We start from the raw sequence: 21,529 nt of genomic DNA on the forward strand, positions 1-21,529 counted from the left end.
GGTTGGCGAGGTTATCCTCGGGAATTGTGCCGACCGACTTCAGCAAGAAGGAGAAGTATCTGGACGGGTTGAATGCCAGGATCAGGCATGACTTGATGATCACCACCGACGACAGCACCACCTATGCTCAGATGGTGGAGAAGGCACTGCGAGCTGAGGGCGCAGTTGGGTGCATGTCAGAATCAGCCAGTACTCCGGTGAGTGGCGGAGCTCCTACCCCTCCTGCATCAGGCTATAGCAGGGGGAGTAGTGGTTCGGCCATTGATCAGAGGAAGAGAGCACCCACTGCTTCCGGTGGCTCGAGTCAGAACAAAAGTTTCCGGGGGAACCAGATCAGAGGGAGTCGTCCTGGTGATACTGAGACCCGATTCTCCTATCGCGAGTGCCCTAGCTGCAAGAGGCACCATCGGGGTGATTGCAAAGGTCAGGGATGCTTTCACTGTGGCATGCCCGGACACTTCAAGAGGGACTGTCCCCAGCTCCGACCAGAGGCACCGCGAGCTCCAGCGATACCCACTCCAGCCAGGGTATTTGCTATCACTCAGGCTGATGCAGATGCCAGCCCATCAGTTGTCACAGGTCAGCTTTCTATTAACAACTCGCTATATTCAGTGCTGTTTGATTCTGGGGCTACACATTCTTATGTGGCGGCCAGAGTCTTTAGTAATTTGGGTAGACCGTATGATAGATATGAATCAGGGTTTGGAACCCTGTTACCTGGCGGAGAATTGGTTATCTCCAATAGGTGGATTAGGTCTATGCCGATTAGGATAGATGGTAGAGAGTTAAGTGCTGATCTGATAGAGATGAGTTTAGTCGAATTCGATATTATTTTAGGAATGGATTTCCTATCTAAATATTCGACGAGCATTGACTGTAAAAGGAAGATGGTGATCTTCCAACCGGAAAGTGAAGAACCATTTGTATTTGTTGGTTCGGTTCAGGGATCTCGGATCCCGGTGATCTCGGCTATGTCAGCGAGAGAATTATTGCACGGCGGTTGCTTAGGGTTTCTGGCCGTGGTAGTGGACACCACTCGGCCAGATACCATTCGGCCAGAAGACATTAAAGTGGTTCGGGAATTTTTGGATGTTTTTCCCGAAGAACTTCCAGGGTTACCACCTCAGCGGGAGATTGATTTCGTGATAGACTTGGCACAAGGGGTGGAACCGGTTTCCAAAGCCCCGTATAGAATGGCTCCAGCTGAACTTAAGGAATTAAAGATTCAGCTCCAAGGGTTGCTTGACATAGGGTTCATTCGGCCCAGTGTGTCACCCTGGGGAGCCCCGGTTTTATTCGTCAAGAAGAAGGATGGATCTATGAGGATGTGCATCGACTACAGGGAGTTGAACAAGTTGACGGTGAAGAATAAATATCCATTACCTAGGATCGATGACTTGCTCGATCAGCTTCAGGGGAAGACGGTCTTTTTCGAGATTGATCTCCGCTCGGGTTATCATCAGTTGAGAATCCGAGAGGAGGACATTCCAAAGACGGCTTTCCGCACTAGGTATGGACATTATGAATTTCTGGTTATGTCATTCGGACTAACCAATGCTCCTGCAGCATTCATGGACCTGATGAATAGAGTATTCAAGGATTTCCTCGATATCTGTGTGATTGTGTTTATCGACGACATCCTCGTGTACTCTCAATCAGAAGAGGAGCATGAGTTACATCTTCAGATGGTACTGCAACGGCTTCGAGAACATATGCTTTATGCCAAGTTCAAGAAATGTGAGTTCTGGCTATCTCAGGTGTCCTTCCTAGGGCACATTGTGAGCAAAGACGGGATCAAGGTGGATCCCGGGAAGATTGAATCCGTCAGGGATTGGCCGAAACCGAAGACAGTGACAGAGATCAGAAGCTTCTTTGGTTTAGCTGGGTATTACCGTAGGTTCGTCGAAGGGTTATCCAAAATTTCAATGCCCCTAACCGAGCTTACAAAGAAGAATCAGCGGTTTATCTGGTCAGATAAATGTGAAGCTAGTTTTCAGGAGCTGAAACAGAGGTTGATTACTGCTCCAGTGCTAGCTTTGCCTTCAGACAAGGAGAAGTTCGTAGTATATTGTGACGCATCCAAACAGGGTTTGGGGTGTGTGTTGATGCAAGTCGATCGGGTCATCGCTTATGCCTCCCGTCAGTTAAAGGATTATGAACAGCGATACCCGACTCATGATCTAGAATTGGCCGCAGTGGTTTTGCACTGAAGATTTGGCGGCACTACCTTTATGGGGAGAAGTGTGAGATCTATACCGACCATAAAAGTCTCAAGTATTTCTTTACTCAGAAAGATTTGAATATGAGACAAAGGCGTTGGTTGGAATTAGTGAAGGATTACGATTGTGAGATCCTCTATCATCCCGGAAAAGCCAATGTAGTGGCAGATGCCCTGAGCAGAAAGGGTCCCGGACAAGTAGCTAGTATGGTTCAGATCTCACCTCAGCTAGCAGAGGATATGGTTAGATCCAGCATTGAGTTTGTGGTAGGTCAGCTTCACAACTTAACGCTGCAATCTGATCTGTTGGAAAGAATAAAAGTCGCTCAGATGACAGATCCGGAGTTAGTGAAAATCCGAGATGAGGTGTTGGCTGGTCAAGCCAAGGACTTTTCAGTGTCAGTTAGTGGGATGCTTTTGTATAAAGCCAGGGTTTGTGTTCTGAACAGTGTGGAACTTAGAAATGAGATCTTTGAGGAGGCTCATTCTACCCCGTATTCTCTGCATCCCGGCACCACTAAGATGTACCAAGATTTAAAACCGTACTTCTGGTGGAGCGGTATGAAGAAGAATTTGGTAGAATTCGTATCGAGATGCCTCACTTGTCAGCAGATTAAGGCTGAACATCAGAGACCAGCAGGGTTGTTGCAGCCTCTAACCCTACCAGAATGGAAATGGGAGGATATTATGATGGATTTTGTGGTCGGGTTACCTAGGACCACGGGTTTATTTGATTCCATATGGGTAGTGGTGGATCGATTTACGAAATCTGCTCATTTTCTGCCGGTAAGAACAACATTTTCAGTGGATCAGTTGGCAGAACTGTATGTCAGAGAGATAGTGAGACTTCACGGAGTACCGAAGTCTATAGTTTCGGATAGGGATCCGAAGTTCACCTCCAAATTTTGGCAAAGTTTGCAACGGGCAATGGGTACAAAGCTGAAATTCAGTACAGCATTCCATCCTCAGACAGATGGTCAGTCCGAAAGGACCATTCAAATATTGGAGGATATGTTGAGAGCCTGTGTTATGGACTTTGAAGGCTCATAGAATAAGTATCTACCGTTGATAGAATTATCTTACAACAACAGTTATCAGAGTACGATAGGGATGGCTCCCTATGAACTGTTGTACGGTAGGAAATGTAGATCCCCTATCCACTGGGATGAGACAGGGGAGAGGAAATACCTAGGTCCTGAGTCAGTACAGCAGAACAATGAGGCAATAGAGAAGATAAAAGCTAGAATGCTTGCCTCACAGAGCAGACAGAAGAGTTACGCAGATCCGAAACGCAGAGATGTTGAGTTCCAAGTAGGGGAACATGTGTTTTTACGGGTATCTCCGATGAAGGGGATTAAACGTTTTGGGAAAAGAGGCAAGTTATGCCCTAGATTTACAGGACCTTTCGAGATTCTCGAGAAGATAGGTCAAGTGGCATATCGGTTAGCATTGCCTCCAGCCTTATCAGCAGTTCACAACGTATTCCATGTCTCGATGTTGAGAAAATACGTTTCAGACCCCTCTCATATACTCAGTTATGAGAGTCTTGAGCTACAGCCAGACATGACTTTTGAGGAACAGCCAGTGCAGATCCTGGATAGATAGGATAAAGTCCTTCGGAATAAGACCATAGCATTGGTCAAAGTTCTCTGGAGAAACAGCAAGGTGGAGGAAGCCACCTGGGAGCTAGAGTCAGATATGAGAGCTCAATATCCAGAGTTATTCAGGTTAGATTTCGGGGACGAAATCCTTTTAAGGGGGGGATAGTTGTAAAGCCCGCTTAGTTAATTTGGAAATTATCAGTTAATTGTGATTAATTATGAAATTATTTATAGCTATTTAAATAATTTATTATACTGTTATTTATGGAATTCAGAAATGCATGGTTATGTTATTCAGTAGTTTTCATATTTTGCATTTCCGGTGCCCGGTATTTTGGAACTCGGCGTTTGGCTCAGTAGAAATCACAACTTAGTATGTTAGTAGTTTGGGGACGGGTTTTAGACTTTGGGAATGTCGGGAATGGCCGGGAATTTAGAATTTCCCAAAAATACCCCTTTAGTATAATTTATGTGGTTTTATGGTGGAGGGGCAAAATGGTCTTTTTGCCCCATTAGTATTTTGTCTTTGGTGATTTCATGAATTGGAAAATAAATGTTATTTTATTTAATTATTGGCTGAAATGTAAGTTGATGTGTGGCTTTATGTGTATTCCTTCATTTTTATCAAAAAAATTACTAAGTTAAAAATTAGAAAAAAAAAATTGGACAAAGCTTTCTCTCTCTTTTCCCTCTCTCTCTTTTCGGCTGGTGGTGGCTGTGCAAAGGGCTGGTTTTGCTTGGTTAATTCTAGTGGTTTAGCAAGATCAAAGTGATTTTCATTGAGGTATTTCTTGGTTTTAGTTTCTTACCTTGTTCTTCTTGAAATTTATGTTGGAAATAGTTGTTGCATGCTTGAATCTTTGATTTTGTTGCTGCTGAAATCTTGTTGTTGTTTCTGAGATTTAAGTATGTTGATTTGTGGTTATTTAGGTTGTTAGTAATGAATGTTAATTGCTTTGCTCAAAATTGGAATTTTTAGCTCAAAATATGGTTTTCAAAGAGAATTGATTGAATCTGTTGCTGGGTTGTTGTTGATGTTTTTATTTGATTTCAGAAGCTATTTTAAGCATGTTTAAGTAGAATTAAGCTGCTTGGTATGCATGTTGTTTAGATTTTCTCAAGTTTGAGTTTAGAACTCAAAGCTTGAGCTCCAATGGTGATTTTTGTTTCTGTGTATTCTGGGTTGTTTTGAGGCCTTAGAAATGTTCTAGGGAAGGTTTAGAACAGGTCTGGAAAGTTTGAATCAATTTGGGGTTGAATTGGTCGAGTTATGAAAATTTGATGTTGTCGTGCGAGGAACCGGAATTCCGGTTGTGCATCCGGAATTCCGGATGAGGGTCCTGAATTTCCCAGAACCGGAATTCCGGTTGGGCAACCGGTCTACCGGTTGGGGAATTTTCAGAACCCGTGTTTTTCCTCGTTTTTATGTTTTAAGGGGTATTGCCATGCTTTTTATCGATAGGGAAACTTTTAGTTCCTAGTTTTAGTCCACGGGAAGTGATTTAGCGTGTCACTTATAGCGTTGTGATTTTTATGGTTTAGGAGCCAGTAATCCGCCGCTCAGCTTCAGTTCCAGTCAGGTTGACCGACACACCTGAATTCGGAATCCAGGTAAGATTAGTATAACAGTATGCATATGTAGATTACATGTTTAGCGAGCATGTAGGAAGCCTGTTAGATTACATGAGTTGTATGTTGGCTTCGAACCATCCAACCCTGTCACGTCGGTACAGGCTGGAGTATGACCAGCAGCCGGAGTATGACCGGTTCGACCGATCAGGCTGACACTTGGTTGGTGGTTCCGTACTATTGACGTATCCCGTCGGTACGAGCCGGAGTATGACCAAGCCGGAGTATGACCGGTTCGACCGATCGGGAGGATATAGTAACACGTCGGTACAGCCGGAGTATGACCGGCGGCGGAGTATGACCGGTTCGACCGATCAGGTTGTTACGTGTCAATAGTACCGTCCCTATGAACGTTCAGAACTCAGTACCATGTTGGACATGGCAGTAGTGGCTCAGTATCGTGTTGGACACGGCAGTAGCGGGACTCAGTATCGTGTTGGACACGGCAGTTAGAATTATGTATGAGTATTATTATGCTTTTCTTACTGAGTCTGTCGACTCACAGTTCTACGTTATGTGTAGGTAAAGGCAAGGCTAAAGCTGATGGACCGTGAGCGAGCTTGAGAAGATTGTACATTTTGGGGCGGTTAGGCCTGGAGCGTACGATCATCGGGACAGCGAGGCTGATTTTTGTAACTGGTCGTTAGACGACTTTTATTTTATGTAACAATTAAACAGTTAAATCTTTTTGTAAATGATTTTATAATCGGGATCCCGAGTCTTTTGTAATATTGTTTTATAAGTTTAATTAAAAAGCAAAATTTTAATTAATCACGTTTTTCCATAAACCTCGTTGATTAGCAACGAGCTGCACAGTACGTTTAAAAATCACGTAATACTCCTATGGTAGTTAGGGTGTTAGATATGACATTGATAACCATCTTTTGTATAATTTTCCATCCATGAGCACATACCTTGGGGATTGATATTGAATCTTCTATGCAACTGTTGGAATATTTATTTTACCAGGATCTTAGATCTACTCACAAGTATGTTGTTTAAACACCCTAAATATGAACTTTCTAAAACGATAAATTGAACACATAAAGTTCAGAAAACCTTACATTGATGCAGCGGAATTAATGTCTCCTTCCACTCAGATCTCTAACCCTTGTACCCTTTCTGTAGCAGAGTATAATCAAGATCTGAGCCCGAATGTCCTTCTTCTTCAAGTTTGATCCTTCACAGTCTTCCAATCTATGATTGAGTTACTGCTTGCTGTGTGTGGGCACTTACTCTTTCACTATGGTCGAAATAGATGAAGGGAAAAGAGAAGAGAGGGTTTCGGCCAGGTATAGAAAGTGGGGAAGGCTCAGTTTTTCTGAAGAGAGAAATTTTTGTCAGATTACTAATAAAAGCATGTATTGTGACTGAGCCATCACTTTCTATTTATAGGCAACTACTAGGTAAAGGTTAGGAATTATTTGGCATTAAAATAATGAAAATATTAATTTGAAATCCCACATTAAGTGGCCGGCCATGGTGTTATATTGGGCCCCACTTGATTTTGCAGTTTTATCAAATTTTATCTCTATTTTCTCAAAAACGCCAATTTTCCAATTCTAACCTTTTAAATTCCAAAACTAATTATTTAATAACTAAAATAGATTATTAAATAATATTGTCATTTAATTTAATTATTAATTAGACATATAAAGTCCATTAATAAATAAATAAACCTAGAAAACTCTTTTCTTTACAATTTCACCCCTGCTTAGTGAAAATTCATAAAATTAGACATAGTCTAACTTTAGAATTATAATTGACAAATCACGAATCAATTAATGAGTCTTACAAGCAGAATGTTCTCAACTAGAATGGGGACCATGGATCTATATGCTGAGCTTCCAATAAGTGAACAAAATTTACCAAGTAAATTCCTACTTATTAATTCTTTGTTGAATCCACTCTTAAAACTTAGAATTGCACTCTCAGACTTATATAGAGCATATTGTATGTTCCACAATATCAATATGCTATCTCATTTAACCATTGTTATAATCTTATTGTGATTAAAAGATCCTGTATATAGATGATCTACATCGAGATGGGATTTCTTTACCGTTCTCACCCCTCAATGTATTTTGCCCCTTAAAACACTTAGCTACCTGTAAATGGTGTTTAGTGATCTAATAATTAGTCAATTAAACAAGAGCTCATCCATTTACTTCTATTTGCTAAGCTCGAAGGGAATCATCACTTGACTTCTATACACCGGTAGAAGCTATAGATTCCATATTTATGTTCAACACTCCCACTCAATCATACTATCATGTTCCCAAAATATACGTATCACCCTGACCCAAAAGTAGGCTTAACTAATAAATCAAAGAACATGAATAGCACTCCTGAGTTGAGCCTACGGATATCAGGATTTAGATTTTTTCTAATCTTAAGATCAACTACTTATAGTGACTTGGAAAGATATGTATAACGGTAAGTTTGTAATATCTTAACTTAGTTGCAATATCGGTCCAGTCCAATGTATACTCCATACATTCGAAACTAGTATACTTTACTAATGTCATGGAAAGAACATAACACTTACTCCAAGTGTAAGTACACATCATCGCTGATTATCACATTAGTGTAAATCCAATAACACTGATGAAACAGGGACCAAGTCTTTTGATTCATATGATCACAATCACATTCCACTGTGTTGACGATACTGTAATTGTAAATAAACATATGATCTGGATTTAACTGATTTTGTGTGTATAAATGTAATAAACATATTAAACATATTAAACCATTAGCATGTAGAATTCATGCAAACATCAATCACTTCAAATTTCTTATATTGATAACTAATCAGACTGTAAAGAGTTTTATTTAGGGCATAAAACCCAACAAACTCCCACTTGCACTAATATAAAACAAACTGTGCAAATAGGTCAATCTGATGTCTTGATCTTCAGATCAAGTGTAGTATATTTGAATCCACCCAAACTTCTGGAACTAGTTCATAAATACTCTTATGAAACATCCTTTACTATATGCTTTACTCATCAAGGGATACTGAAATCTTTACTGTTTTAAAAGTACATCTGAATAAACAGAAGACATATCTCTCATATTTTAAAATATGTAATTGAGATAATACAGTGTAGACTTTTCTTTAGTGATATAACTTTCTGGTATTTTCGAATAGACCAAGTTACAATTCTTCTCTCGTAGAGCTTGAATTATTATTCAATAATTCCTCCACCCCCAAAGTAAGCACCATCTCATAATAATCGAAATTTGATGGTGAGATACAAGGACAACTGATACACAATTCCTTAATATCTAACATATAGATCACTTTCATAAATCCTTCTTGAATATCTTCTAATGTTCCCTATTTGATTACATCTCAGATAGCTCCCACTCAATAGCAGATGTCTGGTTAAATAATACTTTTAACCTCTGATTGTTTGGAGAGTTACCTAGTTGTGACTTTTGTATTAGTCTGAAACTTTAAGTTAAGACTAAGTCATCAACATAACATACTAGTATTTGAAGTGAAAAAGAGATAATGTAATCAAAATTAAGATACCATAAAATTTTATGAGGATTAAGAATTCTAAGTTCAAGTCATTCGAATGGACTGAACTAGAGTTCTTTATCTTATTCTCATAATTCTGATAAGCTATTCCTATCCATGTGACTGGTTAGATATGCTTTTCAGTAATGTTCTTAAGTACCTATCACAAGTATCAACCTAATGAAGATGGGTATAGAATTTTAAAATTCTCCCACTCAATTAAGGTAGTGTGAAACTTTAACAAAGAACTTTCAAAGGTATCAAACTTTTACTTACAACAGTAAAACGAAATGGAACATACAATCAAGATCAAGAATTTATATTGACAATAGTTGACTCATTATATTACTTTCATGTTTAAAGAAAATATGTGTAACATAGGGAATTGTGGAATATGCTCCACCCCTAAAATATACATATAGGGTACTATGGATAACCTCCACCCCTAAGTATATAGAGATTATGATCCACCCCTAAAGGTTGTAAAGATCATTATTCTCTAAGTGTGATAGAGTTTATGTGGAGTTGAATACTATCCAGAGTTCATTAGATATAAAAGATCGTTAAACTGCATAGTTTTCTTAACTTTTCTCCACCCGTATCAGATCATAAGATCCTTTTATTAAACAAATTCTTAATAATTGTATGAGAATTAACAATTATTAATAAACATAGAAATAACTTCTAGTGTTTATTTAATATAACTCTATGAAGAGTTGTAAATATTATAGAATTTGCATCAATAATAAAAACACTTACACATACAAACATACAAATATAATGTGGTAATAATTGATGAAGATAAATTAAATGAAGCTCTATCTCATAATTTGCAATGGTGATTTCGAAAATAAAAGAAACTTTATTAATAATAAAAAAAAATGTATTGCAACAATATGAGAGAAACAGGGATAAATATCCCAAACTAAAATTTGAAATCCAAATTGTCTTTGAACTAAAACAATTAATTCAAAAATAAATTCAAGAGCTTCATCTTCATCTGGACGATTTCACCCTTTTATCCAGCTTTCTGATCCAACTCATCTGAGTTCAAGTAGCTTGGCCTATAAGAAGAAGAAAACAAATAAACAAAGTTAGTCCAGAATCATAAATCCAATTGGATAATAATTCACTAAAACTCTTAAAGTTTATAAATGGAAATGCCTTGTTTCTTTGCAAGAAGTTTAGGACACTGGGGTTTCCAATGACCTTTCTCATTGCAGTAGAAACACTTTCCTTTAAGTGTAGCATCACCAGAAGGAGCAACCTTTTTATTCTTCATGGCTTTAGTTCGCTTCTTGGTGTTGTTCCACTTCCTCTTCGATTTGGGTTTTGAAGCAGAGGCAACATTTGCTTCAGGTTTCATCGTCCCATTACCATTTCCAGGATTATGAGGTTTACTCCCTTTCTTCTTGGGTCCTCCAATCAAATTTTCATAAGTTTGAAGGTCATTGACTAATTCATGAAAGTCAATTTCCTTCTTATTCATGACATAATTTGATGTGTATGGTAGAAATGCTAGAGTCAGGCTATTCAAGATAAGACTTACTTGAGTAGCACTGTCCATTTCAGCACCATGATCCTGGGCTTCTTGGAAATAACTTGACATTAGGAGAACATGGTCACGCACGTTTTGATGAGGTTCCATCCGTGCATTAATGTACTTCTTAGTCGCGTCAAAGCGTGACTAAAGTGATGCCTTACCGAATAGCTCATTTAACTTCGTCATAACTTCAGCAGCCTTCTCGGTTTTAGAAAACCGAGTTTTGAGGGTGTCAACCATGCTAGAAAGCATAAAGTATAGAGCTTTGTCATTTGCTTTCTGCCAACGCTCATACTTTTCTTTCAGAGCTTTGGAAGCATTGTCCCCAGGCACTTCAGGTGACGGCTCAGTTAAAACAAACAAGGCACTTTCTCCTATGAGAGCAATATTAATGTTCTCATTCCACTTATTAGAGTTAGATCCATTCAGCTTGTTTTCAGTCAACAGTGATAACATGGGATTCATTTTGATAATACAGGATACTACAAAATAATAGAAATCAACAAATAGAAATAAATAATGGTTTAACACAAAATCAATTCAGAAATTATAAGCACATAGCAAGTAGGAATGATATGAGAAAATACTTAAAAATTCAATCCTAAATAATTTCCAAGGTTTTTCAACAAACTGATATCAGTGTCCCGTTTAGGCGAGAGTCAAAGTTACCATCCATTGAACAGAGTTGTCAGCTCATCTAAAATTTTAAACATTCTAGCAACCTTTTATTCGATCAAGATTGGAATCCAGCGTTGTCCCGTTTAGGCGAGAGTCAAGGCTATTCTATCTCATGAGCTTCTACCATTGTTTCGCAATTTGCAAGTCAAATATGGTCGCCACCATTAGGGTGATCTATACCATATAAAACACTTACAAACCACTTATCATGCGAGATTAAACGGTGCGAAATTGCTAATGAACGTTCCTCCATTAGGTAGGATTACTCACTAAAACAAACGCGATGTAAAACCCACAATGGAGATCGAATATCTTAATAATAATAAAGCTCATTCTTTAAAATGTATTATCTTTATTATTCTAATAAATAAATTCTCATTAAATTCGAAATTTAGAATTGAAATTCAAAAATAAGAATTTAATATAATATTTATAAAATTATACTTAGATGGTGATCGAAATAAAATTAATTATTTCCATCTTAGTAAGAATCTTAAATATAAATATTAAGGAAATTAATTTAAGTTGAATTAAATTAAATAATTAGCAACTTAAAAATTTCCTTTGAGAATATCTTTATTGAGTTCGAAAATTTAAAGTATATAAAAATACAATTTTTGAAAATAATAAAAATAGAATAGAAATACTTCAAGCAAAAATATCACCTATCTAGATTTTCTTTTGACTAATTAATTCAATTTCTAATAATATATATATTTTAAATTCATTTATTTTAAATTAATCAATTAAATGAAAAAATCATTGATTGTAGTTGGTCCAAGAATTAATTAAAATAAATAATTAATTTACAACTCAATCTATTTTTCAAAATAAAAAATTCGAAAAATATTGCATAAATAAAATACAATTTTCGAAATTGATTAAGAAAATAAAGAAAAAATATATATTGAAAATTATTTAAATTTAAGTTGAAAAATTAAATTTCAACCTAAAAATAATTTTCTATTTAATTAAGTGTCATGAAAAATCAATAAATATTTAAGTATTATGATGAGAATCAACTTAGATATTTAGATTTTTCAAGTTAATTAAATGTATTAAATTCAAGAAATAATAATTAAGTGTAGGGAAGGCTTAATTATTAATTTCTATTTAATACTAGGAAAAATATACTTAATAATATTGTACCAAAATTAATTATTTAAATAATTAATTTCACAAAGTATATTATTTTCCTATTTGAATATTAGAAATAATAAGTAGTCCAGACATTACTATCTAGAAAATATCTTATTTGACTAAGTATCTTTTCAACAAAAATTTGAAAAATATCTAATTTAAGTTATATAGAAAAAATCTAAAACTTAAATCGTTTCAAGTTTAGATTTAATTAAATATCAAAAATTAAGTTATAACCACTTAATTTGAAGATATCTTTTTAAGTTAATATTCGAAAAGATATTAACCTAAAAAATATCTAAAATATTCTATTTTAAGTTAATATTCGAAAAGATATTAACTTAAAAAATATCTTAAGAATCTTTAATAACTAATGCCTAGGATTCCTCAACTTGATTTAAAATTTAAATCAAATATTCAAATTTAAGTTAGATAAGAAAAATCAGTTGATACAACTAATTTATAACTTAAATAGGAATATTTAATTAAATAAGCTCCAGAAAGAATCTAGTTAGTTAAAATTCTATATTTAATTAAATACAAGAAAAATACAAATAGTTTGTCTAGAAATAATATCTAAACTAAAACTGTTTTTCTTAAAATTAACTTTAAAATATTAAAATGAAAATAAATTTTCATATATTTTAAAAGTTAATTATGTTGCTAATTCAATTTTATTAGGTCAAACTAATATAATTAACCTAGTACAGTTATTTAAATAAGGCAAATGGGCCTTCACAATTGGGGTAGTTCATGTGAGGGGGTGCTGGGTTCAGTATGTCGTACCCACTTCTAAGGCTCCCAACTCTCACACAAGGCCCAAAAGAGAGGAATTTAACCTTAAAATAAATAACTGTTATTAATTGAATAGGTCCAATAACTAGATGGACCTAAATAAAATTTATCATGGTGTGACATTTTATTTAGCAACAACCTATATGCATCTATTTAATAAAATAAACACATAGGCTCACACAGGCACATTTTGGATGGATCCTATCATGTTGCTAGGTCATACACAGATGAAAGAAGATTGTAAAATTTACTTGTTACAAATTATTAACTTGACCAAGGGAGCCATCAGATCATTAGATCTGGCAAAAAGTAACCATGACTATTTGCAATCAAGTAATAATAGGTTTTGAAAAACTTACACACAACCTAAAACCACATACTCCTGCAACAAGGTTAGCTGGATAGTTGGAAGTAGGATTTATTTAATTTTAAATAAATAATTTCGAAAAATAAATAATTAATTAAATAAATAAAAAAATAATTTAATTTTCGAAAAAATAAAATTTTTTTAAAAAATATATTTAATTTCGAAAATAAAAAAAAATAAATTTAAATTTCGAAATTATTTAAAAAATAAATATTTAAAATTAAACCTACTATTTTGAAAAATTAGGTTTCAACCAACCTAAATATCATTTCAAAAATTTGCTAACTACTTTTAAAAATTAAATGTTATTTTAAAAATAAAAATTAGAAAAGATAAATGAAATATCTTTTCTGATTTTAAATTTAATTTAAATAAATAAAATAACAAAATTTAAAAGTTAGCATAATATCTTACATCTCTTTAAAATTACATGATTATAGTTATCTTATTTTAAATTTAAATAAGGTCAAATTATTTAAAAAAGATTTAATTAAAAAAATAGTTAAAATCTGACCTTAAATTTAAAAATAAGATAAGATATAATCAAATTTAAAAATAAGATAGATAATTAAGCAATAAGATAGATATTTACTATTTTAAAATTCAAATTACACTAATATCTTGAATTAAATTTAAAAAATATTAAATTAATTCATAATAATAATTAGAATTGAATTAGGAATAGTAAATATATAAATACAAAACTACACAAAAAATCGGAAGTTAATTCCATGAAAAAGCATGAAAAAACGAAGAAAAACGAAAAAATTGTGAGTTGTACGGACAGTTTTCGCGATCGCAGGAAAATTTCAACACAACTCCGATTTTTTTCGAATCTTCGAAAAATCATAACTAATTCAAATTAAATCGAAATTGAGTTCTGTAAAAAGGTAACTTGCTTAATTTTTTTCATACTATCCAATAAAAATAATTTCAGAAACATAATCGCAATTATTTTTTACGAAAATTTACAAACACCAATCAATCATCAAATAACACTCAATACAACATGATACCATCCAAAAACAAACAAACAATCGTTTTAAAGTCCAAATTTCTTGTAAGTAAATCAATTACCATGGCTCTGAGGCCAGTTCTTGGAATATTTATTTTATAAGGATCTTAGATCTACTCACAAGTATGTTGTTTAAACACCCTAAATATGAACTTTCTAAAACGATAAATTAAACACATATAAAGTTAAGAAAACCTTACATTGATGCAGCGGAATTAATGTCTCCTTCCACTCAGATCTCTAACCCTTGTACCCTTTCTGTAGCAGAGTATAATCAAGATCTGAGCCCGAATGTCCTTCTTCTTCAAGTTTGATCCTTCACAGTCTTCCAATCTATGATTGAGTTACTGCTTGCTGTGTGTGGGCACTTACTCTTTCACTAGGGTCGAAATAGTTGAAGGGAAAAGAGAAGAGAGGGTTTCGGCCAGGTATAGAAAGTGGGGAAGGCTCAGTTTTTCTGAAGAGAGAAATTTCTGTCAGATTACTAATGAAAGCATGTATTGTGATTGGGCCATCACTTTCTATTTATAGGCAACTACTAGGTTTAGGTTAGGAATTATATGGCATTAAAATAATGAAAATATTAATTTGAAATCCCACATTAAGTGGCCGTCATCGGTGTTTTATTGGGCCCCACTTGATTTTGCAGTTTTATCAAATTTTATCTCTATTTTCTCAAAAACGCCAATTTTCCAATTCTAACCTTTTAAATGCCAAAAATAATTATTTAATAACTAAAATAGATTATTAAATAATATTGTAATTTAATTTAATTATTAATTAGACATATAAAGTCCATTAATAAATAAATAAACCTAGAAAACTCTTTTCTTTACAATTTCACCCCTGCTTAGTGAAAATTCATAAAATTAGACATAGTCTAACTTTAGAATTATAATTGACCAATCACGAATCAATTAATGAGTCTTACAAGTAGAATGTTCTCAACTAGAATGGGGACCATGGATCTGTATGCTGAGCTTCCAATAAGTGAACCAAATTTACCAAGTAAATTCCTACTTATTAATTCTTTGTTGAATCCACTCTTAGAACTTAGAATTGCACTCTCAGAATTATATAGAGCATATTGTATGTTCCACGATATCAATATGCTATCTCATTTAACCATTGTTATAATCTTATTGTGATTTAAAGATCCTCTATATAGATGATCTACATCGAGATGGGATTTCTTTGCCGTTCTCACCCCTCAATGTATTTTGCCCCTTAAAACACTTAGCTACCTGTAAATGGTGTTTAGTGATCTAATAATTAGTCAGTTAAACAAGAGCTCATCCATTTACTTCTATTTGCTAAGCTCGAAGGGAATCATCACTTGACTTCTATACATTAGTAGAAGCTATAGATTCCATATTTATGTTCAGCACTCCCACTCAATCATACTATCATGTTCCCAAAATATACGTATCACCCTGACCCAAAAGTAGGCTTAACTAATAAATCAAAGAACGTGAATAGCACTCCTGAGTTGAGCCTAAGCATATCAGGATTTAGATTCTTTTAATCTTAAGATCAACTACTGATATTGACTTGGAAAGATATGTATAACGGTAAGTTTGTAATATCTTAACTTAGTTGCAATATCGGTCCTGTCCAATGTATACTCCATACATTCAAAACTAGTATACTTTACTAATGTCCTGGAAAGAACATAACACTTACTCCAAGTGTAAGTACACATCATCGCTGATTGTCACATTAGTGTAAATCCAATAACACTGATGAAACAGGGACCGAGTCTTTTGATTCATATGATCACAATCACATTCCACTGTGTTGACGATACTATAATTGTGAATAAACATATGATCTGGATTTAACTGATTTTGTGTGTATCAATGTAATAAACATATTAAACCATTAGCATGTAGAATTCATGCAAACATCAATCACTTCAAATTTCTTATATTGATAACTAATCAGACTGTAAAGAGTTTTATTTAGGGCATAAAACCCAACAGCAACAGCTCTATCATGAGGAAGCATTCCAGATTAAAGGAACTTTGGAATTGGAGCCATCTAGGAAGTTGAGTGATCTGTCACGGTTAACCCTATTGTTTCTTTGCATATAGTCCATATTTTTTTATTTCTAGCTCAGTGGTTAACTTTTCTAGCATATATGCAAAGGAATTTTGATCCATGGGGATTTTCTTGATGGAGTAATGCTTAAATTTTTGTAATAGTTCTCAAGATTTTTCCACTTTACTAGCCATCTTTTTCCCTTTCGTCTGATATTCTCTTGAAATTATATGTACTACCAGTTATGAATCACTATAGAGCTGAATATTTTAGGCTCCAACTTCTTTAGCCAATTGTAATCTAGAAATCATTGCTTCAGGTTCATCTTTAGTGTTGAAGGCTTTGAACTCAAATTGGAGTGCACTTTGAAGCTAATGTTGTTGTAGAGAAATTAGAATGGTTCCTACTTTAGAACCATTCTTATTTGAAGCTCTATCTACATACATTCCCAATATTTTTAGCTTCAAGATGGGCTCTTTAGGATTATTGTTGATTCTTATGCACTCCACAATAAAGTATGCTTTGGCCTTTGATAGAGTCTCTTGGCTGATACTGAATGTCAAATTGAGTTAGCTCTATTGCCCACTTTAAAAGTCTTCTAGATGACTTTGGCTTTTGAAGTACTTGGGGGAGAGGATGATTTGTAAGTACCCTGATGGCGTGGGCTTCAAAGTACAGTGTTAGCTTCCGTGAAGCAATCAGTAAGTAATAGGAAAGTTTCTCGATCATTGGATATCTGGACTCTGTGCCCAAAAATCTTTTGCGTACATAATATACTTGAAGTTGTGCCCTTCCCTTTTCTCACACTAGGGTCGCAGTTATGGCATGATTAGACACTACTAGGTACAAATACAATGGTTCTCCCTCCACAGGTTTGGAGAAGAGTGGAGATTTGGATGAATGTTCTTTTAATATTTTGAAGGCATCTTCACACTCAGATATCCATACAAACTTGTTGTTACCATGGAGGACATTAAAGAATGGAATGCACTTATCTGTTGATTTGGAAATAAATCTGTTGAGTGTTGCAATCCTTCTTATTAAGCTTTGGACGTCTTTGTTCTTCTGGGGTGAAGGTATGTCTAGAAGATCTTGAATCTTTTTTGGGTTGGCTTCGATTCCTCTAGAATTAAGAATGAACCATTAGAATTTTCCTAAAGAAACTTCGAAGGTTCTTTTCATGGGATTAAACTTCATTCCATAATTCTGGATGATAGAAAAGATTCTTCTAGATCTTCACTATGCTCCATAGAGGTTTTTAACTTCACCAACATATCATCATAAACCTCTACGTGTTTGCCCTCGTTGAATATTTTATTGACTAAACGTTGATACATGGCTCCAACATTTTTAATCCAAAAGGCATGACCATATAACAATAAATACCCTCGTCTTTCTAGAAGCTAGTATACTCTTGATCCACCACATGCATCTTGATTTGGCTATAACCAGAGTATGTATCCATGAAACTGAGAAGCTCGTATCTAAATGTGGTGTCAATTATCTAATCTATTTGGGGAAGTGGAAAATAATCTTTTGGACAAGCATTGTTTAGATCTGTGAAATCAATTCACATTCTCTAGGTTCTATTAGGCTTTGGGACAAGTACTGGATTGGCTAACCAGACTGGGTATAAGGCTTCTTAGAGAAACTCTATATTGGTTAGCGTGTCACTTCTGCTTATACTGCTTCCGCTCAAACTGGATCAAATGACCTTCTCTTCTGATATACTGGATCTAACTTTAGGTGCATGTTAAAGCTTGGAAGATTACATGAGGACTGATTCCAATCATATCATAATGGCTCCATGTTGTGATAAATCCAACACACAAGTATACGTATCGTTTTAACAAGTAATACTCATGTAAGTGAGATCATTCCCATGAGGACTGTAGCTAAGTACCAATCAATTTAATTCTTGTTTCTATTTGGTAGAATAAATAACAAGGTTGAATAATTAAATAACTAAAAATTAAAAAGCAGGAAAAAATAATAAAAAGTGTAATTAAATATGGATGAATATTTAGAAATATGAATCATGTTAGTTTAGATTCTCAATTGTTAATGTTAATTATTAATTCTATCCTTTTTGGTGATGACAGATTATCAAATTAACCCTAACTCTTCTCAGATCATTAAGGTCCTAAATCATATATTACCTACCTGCATCTCTAAAGTAAATTAACATAAGTTGCATTAAATTCAGAATCTAAAAATCACATAAGATTTGTAAATACTCTCGTTTTACATAAAAACTTATGTTTGTCCTATTAGAGCATTCCTAATATTCACTTCTCAGATTTCACATTATAATCATAAATCACATTCAAGATGGCCAGTCTAAAATATTTAATTAAAACAAATAAGAATAAATCACACAATATGGGGAAGAAAAACTAATAATCACATAAACTAAATTAAAGAAACATCATCTAACATTCATCATATCTCTAAATTGGGAATTTAGTTGAAAAAACTCATGTTCACATCCATAAAAATTGAAATAGAAATTAACATAAAGACATAAAAAGGGGAAGAAAGAACTAGTTGGTGATCTTCCTCTGGACCGCCACAATTGCTTCCTTTGCCTCCTCCTTCATCTCTAGGGTTTCATTTCTGCCTCCCTTGCCTCTAAAACACGCAACCCTTATATAGACATTAGGGTTGCTACCTTTGAATGGTGAAAGTCAAAAACTACCCAAAAATCTCGTCTTTTTCCCCTGGTCACGACTACATAAAGCCCAGTCACGACCATTGGAAAAATTCAAAAAATAAGCTCGCTGCGTGGCCTCCTAGTCGCGACCATAGAAAATAGTGGTTGCGACTACTGAAGCAAATTTGACAACTTCAACATCTTTCAGTAAAATATGCATAACTTTCACATACAAACTCCAAATGAGTTTATACAAGATGCGTTTGAAAGAAGTAAAAGAAATCTAAAACTTCTATGTTTTGACTTTTTCAAAAATCTGATCAAAACATAGTCAAATTTAGGCTTGAAGTTGTAGCTTTATTTTCTTGCAGAATTTTCTCTATTCTAGATTGTTGTTTTTCGAAATTTGATCAATTTATACATTCCAAGTGTGAAACCTGAAACCAAAGAACAAAAGCATAATTCTATTCCAAAAACAATAGCAAAGAAGAAAAACAACTATAAAAAGTGACCCAAAACGTAGGCTAAAAATAGCCTAACACTCCATGCCAACACATCACTTTTCTTCTTCATTGTTGATACGATTTTCTCTTTTACAGCCGGAGGCAAATTCTTCCCTACTTGATTGACTTTTGTAAAATCTTCATCATTGAAGCACACTTCTTCTACCTCTTCCATTGGTATGATGATTCTCTCCACCCCCACGCATGGATCTAACTCATCTTCTTCTTGAGCTACCCCTAGTGCCAGTTGGGCGGGTGCTCTGGGTTCAATTGGATTCTCTTCCGAAACCATAAGGACAATTTTTATTGAGAAATTGTAGCAGTTTCCTGCATATTTTCTAATTACCCCTGGTTGTTCCAATGCTTTTGCTATTACATGGAAACTTCATATTCAACAGGCAAGTAGAAGTTACAGCTCCAAAGTCTTCTAGAACATGTCGTCTTAGGATAACATTGTAGGGAGTGGGACATTCAACTACTACAAAGGTACAGTGTTCGAACGTTGATACTATGTTACTTCCAAAAAATTATCCATGTATTGTCATTGGAATTTGTATCTTTCCATTGAAGCAATGTATCTCCATTAAAGCCTTTGAGTTGAACTGGACAAGATCTTAGATTAGATTCCACCAGACCTATAGCTTGAAAAGCACCTTTGAAGAGAATGTTAACATGAATCCCATTATCTACGAGAATTCTAGATATTCTCTTATTTGCAATATGAGCTTCTATCACCAATCGGTTGTTATGTGGGAAATGCACATGCTTAGTATCATTCTTTATAAAATTTATTGGCAGATTCATCATCTGAGGATGTTGAGAAGGTGTTTGTACACGACTGCAAGTTTCATCTTTTTCCAGCTCATTTAGGTATCTCTTTTGTGCGTTTCTCGTGCTTTTGGCAATATGTTATCCTCCAGATATTATTACCATGTGGCCATCTAGTGCTAGTGGAGCAATTCCAGGTGGATATGGGTTTGCAGGTCTGGGAGCAATAACAAGTCTTGTCGATGGGACATTTTGTACCCCCTAAGGAGCCTGTAGAGCTTGATCTTGTATTCTTAGAGCTTGTGGATGACCTACTTCTTGCGGAGGATTTATTGCTCTGGGTTGTCCAGGAATAAAAAATTGTCAATGAGCTACTCCTTGTCGTAGATACATAACTGGTATCCTCACCGAATTGGGAAGATGACCATTCTTGAAAAATCCTCGATTTCGTCCTTCAATAATCACATTCATTTTTTGTATGCCCAATATCACCATGGTATTTGCACTTTTTATTTGGGTCCATTTTGTGTCTTCCACCCTTGTACATTAGTAGAGGCTTTTGGTAGTGGACCATATTACCAGTAGCTTTATACACATTCTCTCAAGCATGGACCACGCTGGTATCTAGATTCTTGAGTTATCCTTTTCTTTGAAGATTCATTTCAACTTGGAGCTTTGGAGCCTCTATTGCTCTGAGAATGACTCACATTCGATCCTGGAATTTCTGCTTGTTGGTTTGTCTGTTTGGGAGCAACACTATTTTAGATTTGTGCCACTGCAAAGTCGAAGAAACTCGTTTGTGCAACTGGTTGTCTAGAAGCACCTAATATATATATTGTTGGAGTTATTGCCGGAGGATGATAATGGGTGTAGACAACTAAGGATTTTGAGTTGTTGTAGTATTCGTGGTTGGTGATGGAAGTACACCATATGCTTGAGCATAAGCGTCTTCTAGACTGATGAAACCCTAGGCTCCAAATAGAAAATTAGATAAAGAATCTAATCTTTTCCATTGAATTTCTCCCCATAGTAAAGATCCAGTGGTTATTC

Source organism: Cannabis sativa, chromosome 4 (genome assembly GCF_029168945.1).
Source record: "Cannabis sativa cultivar Pink pepper isolate KNU-18-1 chromosome 4, ASM2916894v1, whole genome shotgun sequence".
Taxonomy (NCBI): Eukaryota; Viridiplantae; Streptophyta; class Magnoliopsida; order Rosales; family Cannabaceae; genus Cannabis; species Cannabis sativa.